The sequence below is a fragment of the Carassius auratus genome, unplaced genomic scaffold, assembly GCF_003368295.1.
Source record: "Carassius auratus strain Wakin unplaced genomic scaffold, ASM336829v1 scaf_tig00042450, whole genome shotgun sequence".
NCBI classification, from domain to species: domain Eukaryota; kingdom Metazoa; phylum Chordata; class Actinopteri; order Cypriniformes; family Cyprinidae; genus Carassius; species Carassius auratus.
In genome coordinates, this window is record NW_020526719.1 from 85,620 (window position 1) to 101,283 (window position 15,664).

Genomic DNA, 15,664 nt, shown 5'->3' on the forward strand with positions numbered 1-15,664 from the left:
GTGAGATGTAAAATCAGAAATGTGAGTTAAGATCTTAACATTCTTGATTTTTTTTTTCTAAGAATTATTTCCAAGATATATAAACTCCAATTGCGAGACAAAAAGTCTGAATGGTGAGATGAAAAGTGGCAATGACCTTTTTCCTTTTGTCTTTTTTATTCCGTGGTGGAAAGAAGAAGAAAAAAAAACAGAATTGCAAGATGTAAACTTTCTCACAAATCTGACATTCTCAGAATTATGAGTTTATATCTCACACAGAAAAAAAATGTTTCATTCATCCAATTAAAAAAAAAATTAGGGTAATGATTCACATCTATATTTTTTAACTTGAGCCAATGAAAAATAAATAACTTGCCCTAAGTGATGAATGAAGAAAAAAAAATTCAGTGCACTCAGAATTGCAAAAACATAAATACAATAAATAAATAAATAATCTGAATTGTGGTGTATAAAAAGTCACAATTACCTTTTTTATTTTTTATGCTGTGGTGAAAACCGAGGTTTATCAGTGCTGAAAACATTCAGAACTTTGCAAAGATTCATTAAAAAACATACAATAAATAACATACAATAAAGAGATATTCTCGGTTAGATACGAGTTCAAACAGAATAATTTCAATCTTTTCAGTTTGTGTTAAGTTTATTGGGTGAATGAAAGCGAATACAGTTTAAAAGCAAACTTTCTTAAATTTAACTCGGAATATGAAAATGTTAAATCTATCAAAGTAAATATTAACTAAATTCAGCTGAAAATGTCATGTCGGACTACAGACGGCTGATCTCAGATCCGACACCAGCTTTAATGTGCGCTGTATCTCTCAGTGCTGTCAGCTGTGTTTGATGGACCACAGAGCTGCGTGTAAAATATTCACAACCTCTTATTGCAGTTTTGTGTCTGTCTGAAGATGGTTTTGAGATTCTCAAGGCCTAAATTTGTTCCTGTTTTAAACCACATTTCCATTTTTATCAGGAAGATGCAACTATTCTGGAACTCAAATCAAGACCATAACATTGTGTTTTTGTTGGTTCAAGTCTACACAAAATTTTCAAATTCATGTTGAATTTCAATGTTGCCTTAAATAGTAAAATTTTGCATTGTGCTTTAATTCAAGCTTATTTTAACATTTGTACTAAACACCAGCTAAAACCAGGAAAGAACATGATTTCAGGATGGTTTAACAGTGATCTTTTTCAGTGTTTGTCTGAGGCCCTTTGGTCTCCCATGATGACTTCAACCAGTAAAATCTGCCATTCTTAGATACTAAGGAAGTCATTTTCTTGCAGAGTTCAAAGTTTTATTCATCACATGCTTGTCTGGTGGTCCAGCAGTGAGTGTTTTGTTGTGTAAGCTGTGCATCAAGCAGTAAAAAGACAATAGATGATATATGACTGTAAAAACAGGACAGTAAAGACACTCTTTCTCTCAGGAAAGTGAAGCCATGCAAACAGTCTCTCTCTCTCTCTCTCTCTCACACACACACACACACACACACATGCTCAGGAAAACAGACGTCGAGTATCTATTTAAGAAGTACTGGAGAGACTGTAAACTGTTTCATGCAGTTGTATATACACTCTTGGCTCTCTCTGGGTTTATAGAGACTCAAGATTGGCTCCTTTTAAGGTGAATTCCCTGTTTGCTCTCTGCATTGAACTTCTGCTGCCAAGAACTGTTGGGAGACCGTTCCAGTAAAATCTCCCTGAGAAAGAGAGAACTATGGAAACGCAAAATCACAAATAAGTCCATAATCATAAATAATATCTCATTTGTTTCTTCTGGACAGCAATGAGATTCAATTGAGATAAAATAGAGAAATTTACCAAACACAAATCAGTCTGTCATTAAAGTATAGAGACTGTTTGTGAGAACTATTATTATACTACGATTATTACAATATTAGTATTTTATATATAGCATTACGTTTATATCAATACAATAAAGTACAGAGAGATAAAATGATGTGGATGGCATCGCTCAGTCTAAGAATTTGATGATAAATATTTGAGTTCATCTTGAGATCTCTGAGACTGTGGTATTTTGAAAAATCTGAGGAAATCTGGAGATGTCTTCTGAAACTCTGAAGGATTTGAGAGTAGAAGGACCCCGGAGAAGATTGTGAGAAGCATTTAATCTCACTGCAGTGTAGGAGAAACAGTGGAGATATTGAAGAGATTTATTAAATGTATATCCTTTAGAGTTTTGGAAGATTCCAGCAATACAAGCATTATGTAATACGCTGGACCATAAAACTAGTCTGAAGTGTCAATTTATAAATAAATGAGCTTTTCATTGATGTATGGTTTGTTATGATGGGACAATATTTGGCCGAGATATTTGAAAATCTGGAATCTGAGCGTGCAAAAAAATCTAAATACTGAGAAAATCACTTTTGAAGTTGTCCAAATTAATTCTTAGCAATGCATATTACTAAACAAAAATTAAGTTTTGATATATTTATGGTGGGATATTTACAAAATATCTTCATGGAACATGATCTTTACTTAATATCCTAATGATTTTTGCCATAAAAGAAAAATCAATCATTTTGACCCATACAATGTTTTTTTGGCTACTGCTACAAATACACCCCAGAGACTTAAGACTGCTTTTGTGGTCTAGGGTCACATATATTTTATAACTCTATATGCTTACTGCATCTTTTGGCCTGTTTTGTATGATTTTGGACGAAACATCTAAGACAAAGTTGATGCAGGAACCTAACTAAAATCCCTGTCCTCATTTCCTGCTAAAACATCTCTTTCCTCTGCTTTTCAGCACGACTAGACACAGAAGTTCAAAGCCGTTGACACACATCAACTAAAAAAAACAGCCCGCTGAATGATTCCTCATCCAGATATGGGATATAGGACTAGAATAGCACAGATTTAGCAAAGCTTAAACATTCTTTACAACACCCTTTGGCTTTTTTATTCCCATTCTCATATTTTTATATCTAATGTCCAAGAGCTCAAATGTAAACAAATGACTTTCAGAAGACCAAGGCCTTTTATGGAGTCCAGAGCAGCTGAGATAAATTAAACGGTCAGTGTTTATTTTCCAACAAATCAGCAGTTGAGCACTCCAGTCCTTCGTCAGCTGATAAAACACACCGACGGAGAGCTAGAGACCAAATCGGACTAATATAAAGACCGAAAAAAACCCTGACTTAAAAGGATAAACGGAAAAAAAGCTGGTAGCAGGAGTTTACTACGTAATCCGGCGTTATCTGCATGGAAGATCTGGGTCTTGTAAACCCGTGTGGTCAAGAAGCTTGAAAGTCTTTTATTAGCTTGATTTTAAAGGTCGGATTCAGATCCTCTCTGTCCTTTTAAGGAGGCGAGGAGCTCATGGACATCAAAGCATGAAGAGAAATATTAGTCCCAACTACTGTTACACGCTGAGGCCATACAATGGTGAGTCCATCTGTGTCTCTTACTGATCATCTCTGTTTTTTTTTCTGCCTTAAAAGGTTTGGCTGTCAGTCGTATTGTTGACTAGGACCCCGGAGTGACACTGGCCCCCTGAAGCGTCCACCTGATATAGCAGTGAAAGATCACAGACATGGACTTTCAGGCTGGTCCAAACTTGAGAAAACTGTACTAAGCAGATTTTGAAGGATGTCCCTGCTGAAAAGACCAGCACGTACAATTTCCAAACTAACAGTAAGTTCAAGTGAGGTTCCCAGCAGGATTGTGCACTTTTCAGAACTGAATTGAGAATGCCTTTTAAATTGCCCAATTCAACATTGAATCTGACTACATTTCCCAGAATGCATTGCCTGCGTTGAATGACTTTGAATTACAATTCCTCTTCTCGTCAATTGAGTTACATTTCCTGTTTAGTTTGGCCAATGCAATTCAAATCCCAACTCGCGAAGAGAAATAGAGCCAACTCTGAATTTAACACAACTTTGGTTCCTACACATTTTTGACCAATGAATTTGAAAAACCAGCATAGGAATTCATGCTAGTATTGGTGAAGCTGGTCTTCCTAAATTAGGGTTACCATAAGTCCTCTTTTTCCCAGACAAATTGCATAAAATATCCAGGTTTTGGCTTTGTTTTCCTATTGTATAAGTAATGACTGAAAAGTAGTTTGACCAATAGCATTCGGGCAATGAACATATCAACCAATCATTGCAAGTGAGAAGGCGGGATCTACAGAGAATGGTCAAAACAATGCAAAAGCATGTACATATAATATATGAGGATGGTAGAAAGTGTTGCAACAGGAAAACAAAGCCAAAACCCGACATTTTAGGCGATTTAGAAATCCTGGTCAGGACGTATGGTCATCCTAACAAAATCTTGTCAGTGTGTGTTCGGTGTACTGCATCTGCGTGGGATTCAGCGATCGTTGCCCTGGTGGGGTGTGGTGGTAGAAAGGCTGTACTTAAGCATGCTTTTAGCAGCCCTCAAGAGGGACTGTCTTCCGTCTCACTGCTTTTTCTTCCACACAGTCAAATCTTACAGTTCATTACCCAACCCAAGCTAAAAACGTCCTTATGCGTGTGTTATGCTGGGTCTGAGAGTGAACCAAAGAAAAAAAAAATGAAATGCACATCAAAGATACATGAAAACAGAGAAGGAGAAGAAAGCCATCCTTTCAAATTTTAATTCATCATGTGTAATCAAATGTTAATCTCATAAATCACAGCACTGTGTAAAGAGCAGGGCTGTAACCGACAGAGATGCTGCATGTCCATCACTATAATCAGATTAGTGATTAGTCAATATTGGGTGTTTTTGGGTGGATTCCTAAAATGTTGCATTTGAGTCTTGGTAATATGTTTTCCACCTTTGCAGAGACTGCTCCCTTAAAAGAAGAGTTCAGAATGAAAATCATAAAAATGAAAATTACGTCATAATTTATTCATCCTCATGTAATTCCTAACAAAAAAAGATTTTCTCTTTTCAATGAAATACAATTACTATCAATGTCAGGACAAAAAAAAATTTAGTCCATACAACTTGTGTACTGTAATTCATTAGTCATACATTAAAAAGTCTTTTTTCAGAGCAAAACATTCTGAAGAAAAACTTTTTCACAAGTAATGTTGAACTGCTGTAACTGAATCATTGAACCGAATCAGTTTGATTTATGAACAAATTATGCCGACTGGGAGGGTTTCTCTGCACAAAGAACCGATTCTTTTCAAAGATTTGATCTTAAAGAATGATTCATTGATGAATCGCTATTGTCTCATTAACCCTAATAAAAGCAGATACCAAGCTTTTCAATGAATAACAATTACTGAATTAAGTTTCTCACACAAAGCCATCTAGGACTCGTAATATAGTGAAAAAAAATAGTATGGAGTACTTTTATGCTGCTTTTTGAGTCCTTTTAGGAAGCTTATCTAAATAAATTAAGAATAAGCACTTAAAACAAAAAAGTGGTTTAGTAAATGCTAAACCTAAAACCTACAGTTTGAAAATAGATGATTTTGAGATTAGCTAAAGATCACATTTGTTGAATTATCAATGTTTTTAAAGATTAACATTAAGTGAGCATTAAATGATGGCAAGGGTAATCTAATAACATAGTTTCTTTCACAAAGCTACACTGTCAAAGTCTAGAAAAGTATGAAAGACGTTTTCAGAATAGTCCATCTGCCATCAGTGGTTCAACCGTAACATTATGAAGTGACGAGAATACTGTTTTTAAGTGAAGAAAACTAAAATAATTACTTTATTCAACAATTAATTTGTCAACAGTCTCCCCTGTGTCTCTCCACATCACTCAATGGACTTATTCTGATGATGCTTATATCATACTTTTCAGGACCTTGAAAGTGTAAGTTACTTGGCAGTCTATATGGGACAGTCACAAGACTCCCGGTTTTCATCCAAAATATCTTAAATTGTGTTCCGAAGACGAACAAAGCTTTTACAGGTTTGGAACGACATTGGGGTTAGTGATTAATGACAAAATTTCCATTTTGGGGTGGAGTATCCCTTTAAGACCACTTAATTTTTTTTTTTAAATATATCCCAAAAAGTGAATCAGCATAGTCGTTGGCTTAACATGTTGCCATCCACTGATCTAAAGGCAGCCGGACACACACCTGCTTGAAGCTCTCATGTTCATTAGATCTCCTGCTGCTGCTGTCATGATAAATAAACCTCACTGTTCCCAGTCACAACATGCCTCCTGTCTGGCCCCGTGTATGTTTTCCTCCTGTTCCTCCACGGACTCCATCATGTCGTCCGTTGCCTACCATATAGACCGAGCGGAGGCTGAACATGTCTTATTCATGCTCTCCAGCTCCGGGTTAAAACAAGCCCCTCTCTCCCCTGAACTTCCATAAATGATGAGCTCTAAAGCCTGTGCTGGTGTAGCCCTGCTGTTCCCGGCAGCACGGCCGCAGGGACGCTAAATCATTCACAGCGCTGTGGCTTCAGAAAGAAAAGTTTCTGCTCGTTTGTCGTCTACGGTGAAGTAAGAGATAAAGTTGGCATGGCTAGTTTAGTCGTAGCTTGTCTTAACTCAAGGCCACTGATTGAATTCATGGGACCCGGGATGACATTCCCAATGGAAACGGTCCAAACGTTAGATTGAAGAAGCAGCTTGCGGAAAAAACAAATCTATTGTCAAACAGGAAGTGTGAAGAGAGGAAAGACCGGAAGTGAGGTCACCGAAGGAAGGGTAGGCAGAGGAATTATACACCTGAGCATAAAGACTGGACAACTCCATTGTTCGGAGAAGAAGGAAAGACGCTTTATGGATTTTCCTACGGAAGGACAGCACCAAATGTCTCCACCCACTGTGATAATGTTAGTATTTTGTCAGAGGATTTTCTAAATTCCGACCAATAATTATTTTCATGTTATAAATGTTAAATATAAAAATATATTTAATAATTGAAAGTCACTTTGGATAAAAGCATCTGATAGCTACATAAATGTAAATGTAATCAGTTTTAAAATTAGGTGTTATTTTAGTAAATTCAAACTAAAACTAAAATTAACAATTGCTAACAAAATGCTAGAAAGCCAGTGTTATTTAGGTATCATTAAGATTTTAAGATATTCATTTTATTTCTGTTTTAGTTACTTTCGTATATCGTTATAATAATAAAAAATAAGAACTTTTTTTTTTTTTACCCTGCTACAAGTACATTTAGGCATCACAACATTGTAAAATACAGCATAAAAAACGTATATTCGTTTTGAGATCTGCAAAATGTTACATTTAACAGTGTTATTGAATTATTTTTGTTTTCATTAATCAACTTTATGTGAAATTTAGATGACAGCAGACTTAATCTAAATGTAAAATATGGGAACTTACCATGCACAGTTAAAAATCTAACATCATCCAAATAAATTGGTACCTAGGTTTTTGTATTATTATTCTTCTTGTTTTGATTGATCAGGCTGTGTATCACACCTCTACTTCTCTCTTCCAGGCGATTGGCCGCAGACAGACTCCCAGGAGGCCACGGGTGTCTGGACATGATGTCACACCTCTAACATCTTCTAGCCTTCTGCTGCCTAAAAGTGACAGCTCTTGGCTTCTTCTGCCTGGAATGGATCAGTTGTGTTTCTCTGCACTCAGTAATGTATAGGTCACCACATCTCTAGTTTCCCTGCTGAAAAGACACTGCTGCTGTGTTTTGGTACCCAGTGTGGGATAAAGGCTTCTTCGGCCCAACACATACTCCCCACATGTACATGACTGTTCTTGCAAAACAAGCATGATTTTATATTGCTTCCATAAATGCATCAGAACACATTCAGGGGGTACTACTGCATGGTAAAAAAACATGTTTATAGATATTAAGGAGAAAAAAATAATCTATTAATAATTAATGAAAGCAGTAAAAAAAATTCAATCGATAATTAATTAAACTAATAAATAAATATACCACTATTTATTTTTAATGTTCAATAAAAAAAACACAGCATTTAATATCCACTTTCACAAAACCATTACTGTAATTCAATTATTTTTCCCATAATAAACATACTAATTTCAAAAGCCATTTTAAAATAAAGCATGATTTTTTTTTTTTTTTAATTCAAAAGTTGCTGTTTTGTTAATAAATCATAATTTCTTCCTATGGTAAAATATATTATTTCATATTATTTCCTAAAGTAATTTTAATTTATTCATTATTTATTGATTAATTAATTAAATCGACAGCGTTTTGGTCCTCCATCTACTGTTAGCTACTGCACTTTTTTATGATATTTAAAATATTTTAGATTTATAATATTTGTATATTTTGTATTTCATTCTTTCTCTTTTCTTCAGAGAGGAGGTGCAGCAGGTACAAGTGGAGCCGCGGTTTCACCTAAAAGCAGAAAGAGCGTCCCAGAGGTCCCTCGACATCCCCCCGCATGTCTCTTTTCTCTTCCCTCCTTCTCTCTCTCTCGCCTCAGTGAAGCCGTCCGATCGCGTTAGCCTCATCACAGTGCTAAAACGCTCTCTCTGCACCCCCTCTGTCCTCGGTGCTGTTGACGCCCTCATTTCCCCCAAACAGAAACACTTTGAAAATCTCAGGAAAACAGGAAAGATCGCTGGCCTCACTTCCTGCACTGGGTTTGTGTTTGATAACGCTCAAGACAACACAGCGCCAATAATGACACAAAATTACTCCAGTGATTCTGTGATTAGCTTGTGGATCTGTTCACATTACGGTCATGTTTTGGTCTTTAAATCTTATCAGTGTTTTTTAGGGTGTCACCAAATGGAGAGCTGGTTAATCAGCAGAGATCATCTCCAACAGTCACGTCAGGGTTACAAGACAACACGCTAAAATCACAGGTACCTGGACTGGAAAGCAAGAATACGATTTTCTGTGTATATTTTTATTAAAAAGTTACGGCACAAAACTCCATCTCAAACTACTTATATATTTCTATACTTATAAATTTGTTTAATATATTTATGTTTTGAAAAAAAGAAAATGTATTACATAATTCATAGTGCATTATTTAATATTAATTTATTAGATATTATTAAGTGTTTTTTTTTCTTTCAGATTTTCAAACAAAGTTTATAATGTGATTGGCACAAGTTAAATATATTAATATTTTAATACAATGAAATATAATAATATAAAACAAAACACTGAAACCATAATAACTTTATTAAAAAGTTATGTTAATACTGTACATTTAATAACAGATTAAAACAATGGCATATGCCCATCAAGTTTTTTTTTCAGTCATTTATTGATTTATTACAGTCATTAATAAATATATATCATCTTACCATTGATTTTAATATGATTAAATCAATAATATCACATATAATGTAATATCAAATTAAATATTGAAATGGTTAATTTTACATAAAAAACACTTATTTTAAAACAATGGCATGTAGCCGTAAAGTAATTGTCATTCAAATGCACAGTGTTTCAATGTAATTTATTAAGTAAACAGACTTATAAAATTCAACAAAGATGCAAATTGAGGTCAGATGTGTCTTACAGTGCTTCAGATATCCACCAACAATATACAGTATTCAAGGTAGCTGCACACAGTGCTCCTGCCAGGGAATAATACCGGAAATGCAGCTTGTGTTCATTACAGTGAGGGAATGACACAGAGATGTGGTTTTCTGACTTGTGACATGAGCTCAGAGAGATCTAGTGCTGCTCTAAAATCAGGAGGAAAAAAACTCTTTCTACATCTTAAGCTTTATAAATCAATTCCTTGGAGATGCCAAGCTTAAGAACAGCCTGTCCTTGACACGAGGTGTTTACATACTGTTGGGTTCTCCTCTCTCTCTTTTTCCTGCCTTCCTCTCTCCACCTCCCCCAGCCGACCCTCCCTCGCTCTGTGGAGGAGGACAGTCTACTGGAATGAACGAGGGACTTGGCCACAGACCAGAGAAGAGAGAGAAATACTGTAGAGTGGAGACTGACTGTGTGCATGTGTAGAACAAAAGAGGTCACATGAACAGTGGAATGAAGAACAGAGCAGCGATTGATCGTGAACACACCTGGTGGAGAGAGAGAGAGAGTTTGAGTGGTCTCTCTCTCTCTCTCTCTGTAACCAGGGGGTCAAGAGCAACATGTTCCCAACAAACACAGAGAGAAAACAATTAACAGGACTTTCACAGCAGGGGAGAATATGGAGGGAGCTGAGGGGGTCTCTAGAGAACGAAAATAGCAGGAAATTGACCTTCCTCTTCACAGTGTCACTGAGAGCACCCAGTGCTCCTAAATTTAGTTCTCTGAGAACTTTTTGAGAGAGAAAAGAAAAACATGGGAAATTCTGTTCTTTCTCTCTCTTAATTTAGTTTCAAACGAAATAACAGTGCATTGTAATGGACTAAAACTGTCCATTTGCATGGTCAAAGCAGAGTAAAATAACAGAAGCAAAACCCAACAAACCAACAGTTTAGTGTAATTTTTTTTTGTTGCCAAAACAATATCACACTAAAATAAACTGAAAACTACTAAACTAGTGCTAAAATTCAATTTGATTTGCCAGAGCAGTACTAAACTAAACTAAAATAAGTAAAATAACTAAAGTAAAATAACCTCTGTGACCCGTTATCCCCGTTTACAGTGAACTGATCCACACAACCACACACACACACACACACACAGTGTGGGAATCCCAGCACCTTCACACAACATCTCAGGTTATATTTAGATTCAGACATTAAACTAAAACACTTAACATTTTCCAGACATTTGTGTCCATGAATGAGATTTGCGTCCATGAATTTTGAATATTCCAGATGTGTATCAGTGTTTTTAGGGGATTTCCAAATGCATGATAGAGCATGCAGTTAGTAGGAAGTAAACAAGACATCCTTGACCACACTTCTATATAGGGGCAGTTGTGGCCTAATGGTTAAAGAGTCGGACTTGTAACCTGAAGGTTGTGGGTTCAAGTCTCATATCTGTCAGGACTTGTTGGTGGAGGGAGTGAATAACCAGTGCTCTCTTCCAACCCCAATACCACAACTGAGCAAGACACTGTACCCCCAACTGCTCCCCGGTGATGCAGGAATATGTCTGCCCACTGCTCACTCACTATATTCTGCTTTCAATTCAAGTCTGCTTTATTCGTCAATTCTTCCACATGTACAGTACATACATACAGAGAATTGGAATTGCATTACTTTCAGACCTATAGTGCATACAGATAACACTAACATTAGAGCCTAGAAATCTAGATCAAATATAAAATACAACTATACAATAAGGCCATGTAATAAAATAAAAAAACATTTAAATAAAGTAGCGCAAGGCACATGGCAGACAGAATGCAGACCAGAAGTGAACAAACAGTGCAGATAAAAAGATTTTAGTGCAAAAAAAAAAAAAAAAACTTAAGTGAAGCTTTGTTCTAAAGGTTATATTCTGATTTACCTGCTTTGAAAGGATTAGTCATAAATCCATATTTAAAACTTGTTGATGAAGAAGTGAGATGGAGAGCAGAAAATAATAACCTTTAACCTTTTCTTTACGTCTGTGTGTCATGATCATATCAACTCCTCCTAGGAGTCAAAAAATCACACGGTTCCATGTGTCTCAGACCTTTTGCTGACCATCTACAAGCATAAAAAACATCAAGGGCTTTCTCCAAACAGCATAAAGCTGTCTCAGAGCACTAGATCTAGATCCGATCAGATTAGCTGGCTTCTACACAGCATCACTGAGTCACAGGAAGCAAAATCGTGTTTACAAGTTCCCAGGACTGCTGCAGCTAGCACTTCTAAAGAAGAAAAGTCACTGGACTTGTCAAAGTTTGCAGACTGTTCTGGGTGGTTTCTAGGGTGTATGTGGTCGGAAAGACATTCTGAGTGCTTATTTTGTTAATTTTCGATGTACCTGTAGTTAGTAGGGTGTTGCGAGGTGGTTGCTAAAGTGTTCCGAGTGATTTTATGACATTGTTATGGAGTTGCCAGGGCTGTGACAATTAACAAAAGTGGGTGGATTTGTGGATTTGCTTGCAAGGTTTTTACTGCTGAATCTATGAAAGTGCACCAGATATGTTGCTAGACTACATGGTTCCTGACATTGGAGGGTTTGGTTTGTTGATCAAGTTAGTTTAAGCTTGATTTTGTGAAAAACTGTTTCATCTTTTCCTTTGTATAAATACAAGCTTACAGCAATGCTAACATCCTCAGATTACAGTCTCCGTCCCTCAGGCTGTGTGTGTGTTTCCTTTTGGAGCTTTGAAGAGTCTGTTTAAGATAAGATATCCGAGTGTGGGACGTCCTCTCCCAATCGCGAGCTGCCGCTAACTATTTATAAACCCTAACAGGGCAGAAAAATGGAAATATTCACTCTCTCCCCTCACTAATGTGCACATGTGAGGTAATATCACCTGGACATTTGGATTGGACATAAGGAGATGTTAAAACTTCCTGCTCTCCGGATCGACACAAGAGGTAATTTGCAAGCACCAACCTTGCGCTAAAGATCATCAATCAGAGATGTGAAACCATAACACATGCCATCTCTGTTTATATCTCTGTCTCTATTGCACTCTTCCCGCTGTCATCTGGATTACGTCTATGAGCTGTCAGTGATAAACCACAGGCCCACCTGAAAATCTCTCCTCTGCTCTCGGCGTGTTTAGATAACCCCCCCGGTCTAAGTTTCCAAACTATTCAGTGTGTGTGAAATTGCAACAAAAACACAATGAAACCATATAATTTCTACAATATCTGATGCAACTCAATTGCTTATCAAAATGAAATCCCATATGTTAAAAAACAAACTCTTGCAATGGGTTTTGATAAACAAGAATGATGGAGTTTTAATTATAAACCAATCAATAATACTGGTAAAAACATAATGTTGTTTTACTTAAGATTAACAAATACCAAAACAACGTGTCTGCATGTTTTATTTCTGACGAATTCCATTTGAAACAGCAGACAGGGCTGGAGATCTGATCTGGGGTCAGGTTTGCCCATCATACACTAATGATGACTGACTCGGGAGAATCAAACTCTCTTTATCATATGGTCATGTGTTTCTCTGTCCATCTCTTTGTGTTTCTCTCAGCTGCATGAACACTGCAGCACAGGCAGTGGGTGGAACTAATCTCATTAAATATGAAAGAACTTACAGTGAACTGCGGAAAGAAAGAGGGAGTGAGAAAAAGAGGAGAGGAGAGGTCACTGAAGGTCGGTGTGTGTATGTGTGTGTGTGTGTGTGTAAATGGTTATGCAGTTAATAAATCTCAACACGCTTCTCCAGAGGGTTCTTCAAGAACTTTGAGTAAGTTTGATGTAATCGTGTCGTGTTTCCTGTTTGAACACACAGAGGTGGAGGAACTGAAGAGATGGACATCCCACTGGACAAATACCAACTTGAGATTGGTAACAGCAAAAACTTGATAATTCTGTCTAATGTGTTGATGGAGAGTCTCTACAGTCTACTGTGACAAGAACATAAGTGATTTAAAGCTCAGACAAATATATATATAAATAAAGAAAGAGCAATAATCAGGTGAACTTGGGGTCATATCATAAAAAATGATTATATATATTCTTACTAACCCCTAACATTTGAAATGGTAGTGTACTACAAAAGTAAAAAAAAACTGTTGTGTAAAAGTCAATCATGCTGTTTTGGTTGCGTGAAACAATGACTTAAAAAGATCTTAAGAAGACTTTTGGGAAGTGAAGAAGAATGGAATATGACTCCTCTAAAAAGTACACAAAATCAACCAATTAACTTAGAGAGTATCTCATTCCACTTAAATAATAAGAAACACAACATTAGTGTGTTCTGCCCAAAACAACCAACACCTCAGAACACCACAACTCCCACAGTTATTACAGAAGTGCAGTTATTTACTCGTGTGATATGAATCTGAATGCCCTGAGAACCAATTACAACACGCAGAGTCTGATTCCGTCAGGAAAATGGAAATTAGCCATATATGGACTCGATGACCAGGATGAGGAAGTTGAATCATGGAAATCTGAATACATCATTTTACTTGTGTTGGCAAGAGAGGTTCTTACCTAACACTGGAGGAATGCAGAGAGAGAGAGAGAGAGCGATAGAGAGAGAGAGGCTAATGACTGGAGTGTTTAGTTTACCCATCAGTCTGCCGATTACTCTGAAACATTTGTAACTCCAAAAGAGTTACAGTTACTGTAAGTTTACAGCAGAAATCACAGCATAAACAAAAATGTAAAAAAAAAATAAAAAGAAAAGCAGGCCCCTTGGCCCTACTTCAGGTGGAAATACTGTTATGTTATTTTATGTTGTTATAAACTGCATTTATTTAATAAAAAATTGAAATATTGTGAAATACTGTTGTATATTTTAAAATGTTTTTGAATATGTAGCCTAATTATTCCAAACTTTTGACCGCCAGTGTAGGACATACAATTTGATACATCATTGTCCTTCAAAGAATCCCAAAGAGCCCAAAAAAACATGGCAGCATCATAATACTTTTTGAAAGGGCGGTACATACTTGGCTTGAACTCTGAAAACTCTTCCATCATGATGAATTTTATATCCTCATTGTGTCTTAATGCAGAACACAGAGATGGAGCTGTGTGTGTGCAGCTATATGGCAGCTCTCTCCAGGCTTCGTTTCGGATCAGAGTCGTCCCGTTGAGCTCCACTTAACAGGTTAAATATTTGATGCTCGCACAGAACTGCCACTTTGAGTTCAGAGATACAGACGAGCGGCGGTCGCCCACAGCTCCCTGAACTCCACAGACCCTGCATCATTCAACAAACTCTAATTCTCTTCTTTTTTGTTAAATATGTTTTTCCCTTGACCATACTTCTTTAAAAAAAAAAAAAAAGCTCAGGAATGGAGGATTTCTGGTTTGATCCCCAGGTGAGAGAAACTAATATTACTGTGCCTCAGGCTACTCCAGTGGGATCGAGTTTTGAATAAAAGTGTCTGCTAAATGATGGTAATTGTATTTTTTAAAGGGTCATATGACCCTTCATTTTTAAATGATTATTTATTTGTTTATTTAAAAACAGTAACAAATAACCATTTAACCACTTATTTTTAAATATTTAAACCATGGTTGAATAAAAGTGTTTTATTTAACTTTTTTCTTAAATTGTTGAGTGCCTTGCATTAATGTTTTTTTAAGAGTTAAATAAATTGGTAACTTTTTATCTCAAAATTCAGACTTGTTTCTCGCAATTCTGAGTTTTTCTCACAATTCTAACTTATATATATATATATATATATATATATACATATATATATATATATATATATATATATATATATACATAATTGTAAGAAAACAGGTTGCTTACCTTTTTTCTTTTTTATTCTGTGGCAGAAAAAAACTAACTCAGAATTGTGAAATGAAACTTAATTTTGAGAAGAAAAGTCCGAATTGTGAGATACAGACTCATGTTTAACTTAAAAAAAATAATAATCAGAATTGTGAGCTATTTTGAGTTTTTTCAAAAAGGCAAAAATCAATAAATAAATCAAGCCATAAATAGCTTTTTTTATTTATCCCATGACAGAAACAAGCTTCCATAGTTATTGCCGTTTTAACCATCTTTTTCTTTAATAACAGCTTGGAAAGCTGCATCATATTTAACAGGTTCATAAACAATTAGCACCGAAACTGTTAAAATTGCATTATATGGAAAGGGAATCAACACAAGATTTGACGGATAAGTACACATTGTTCTCTTAAATCATTGGTTGGTCTGTTGTTGAATAAAAAAATAAA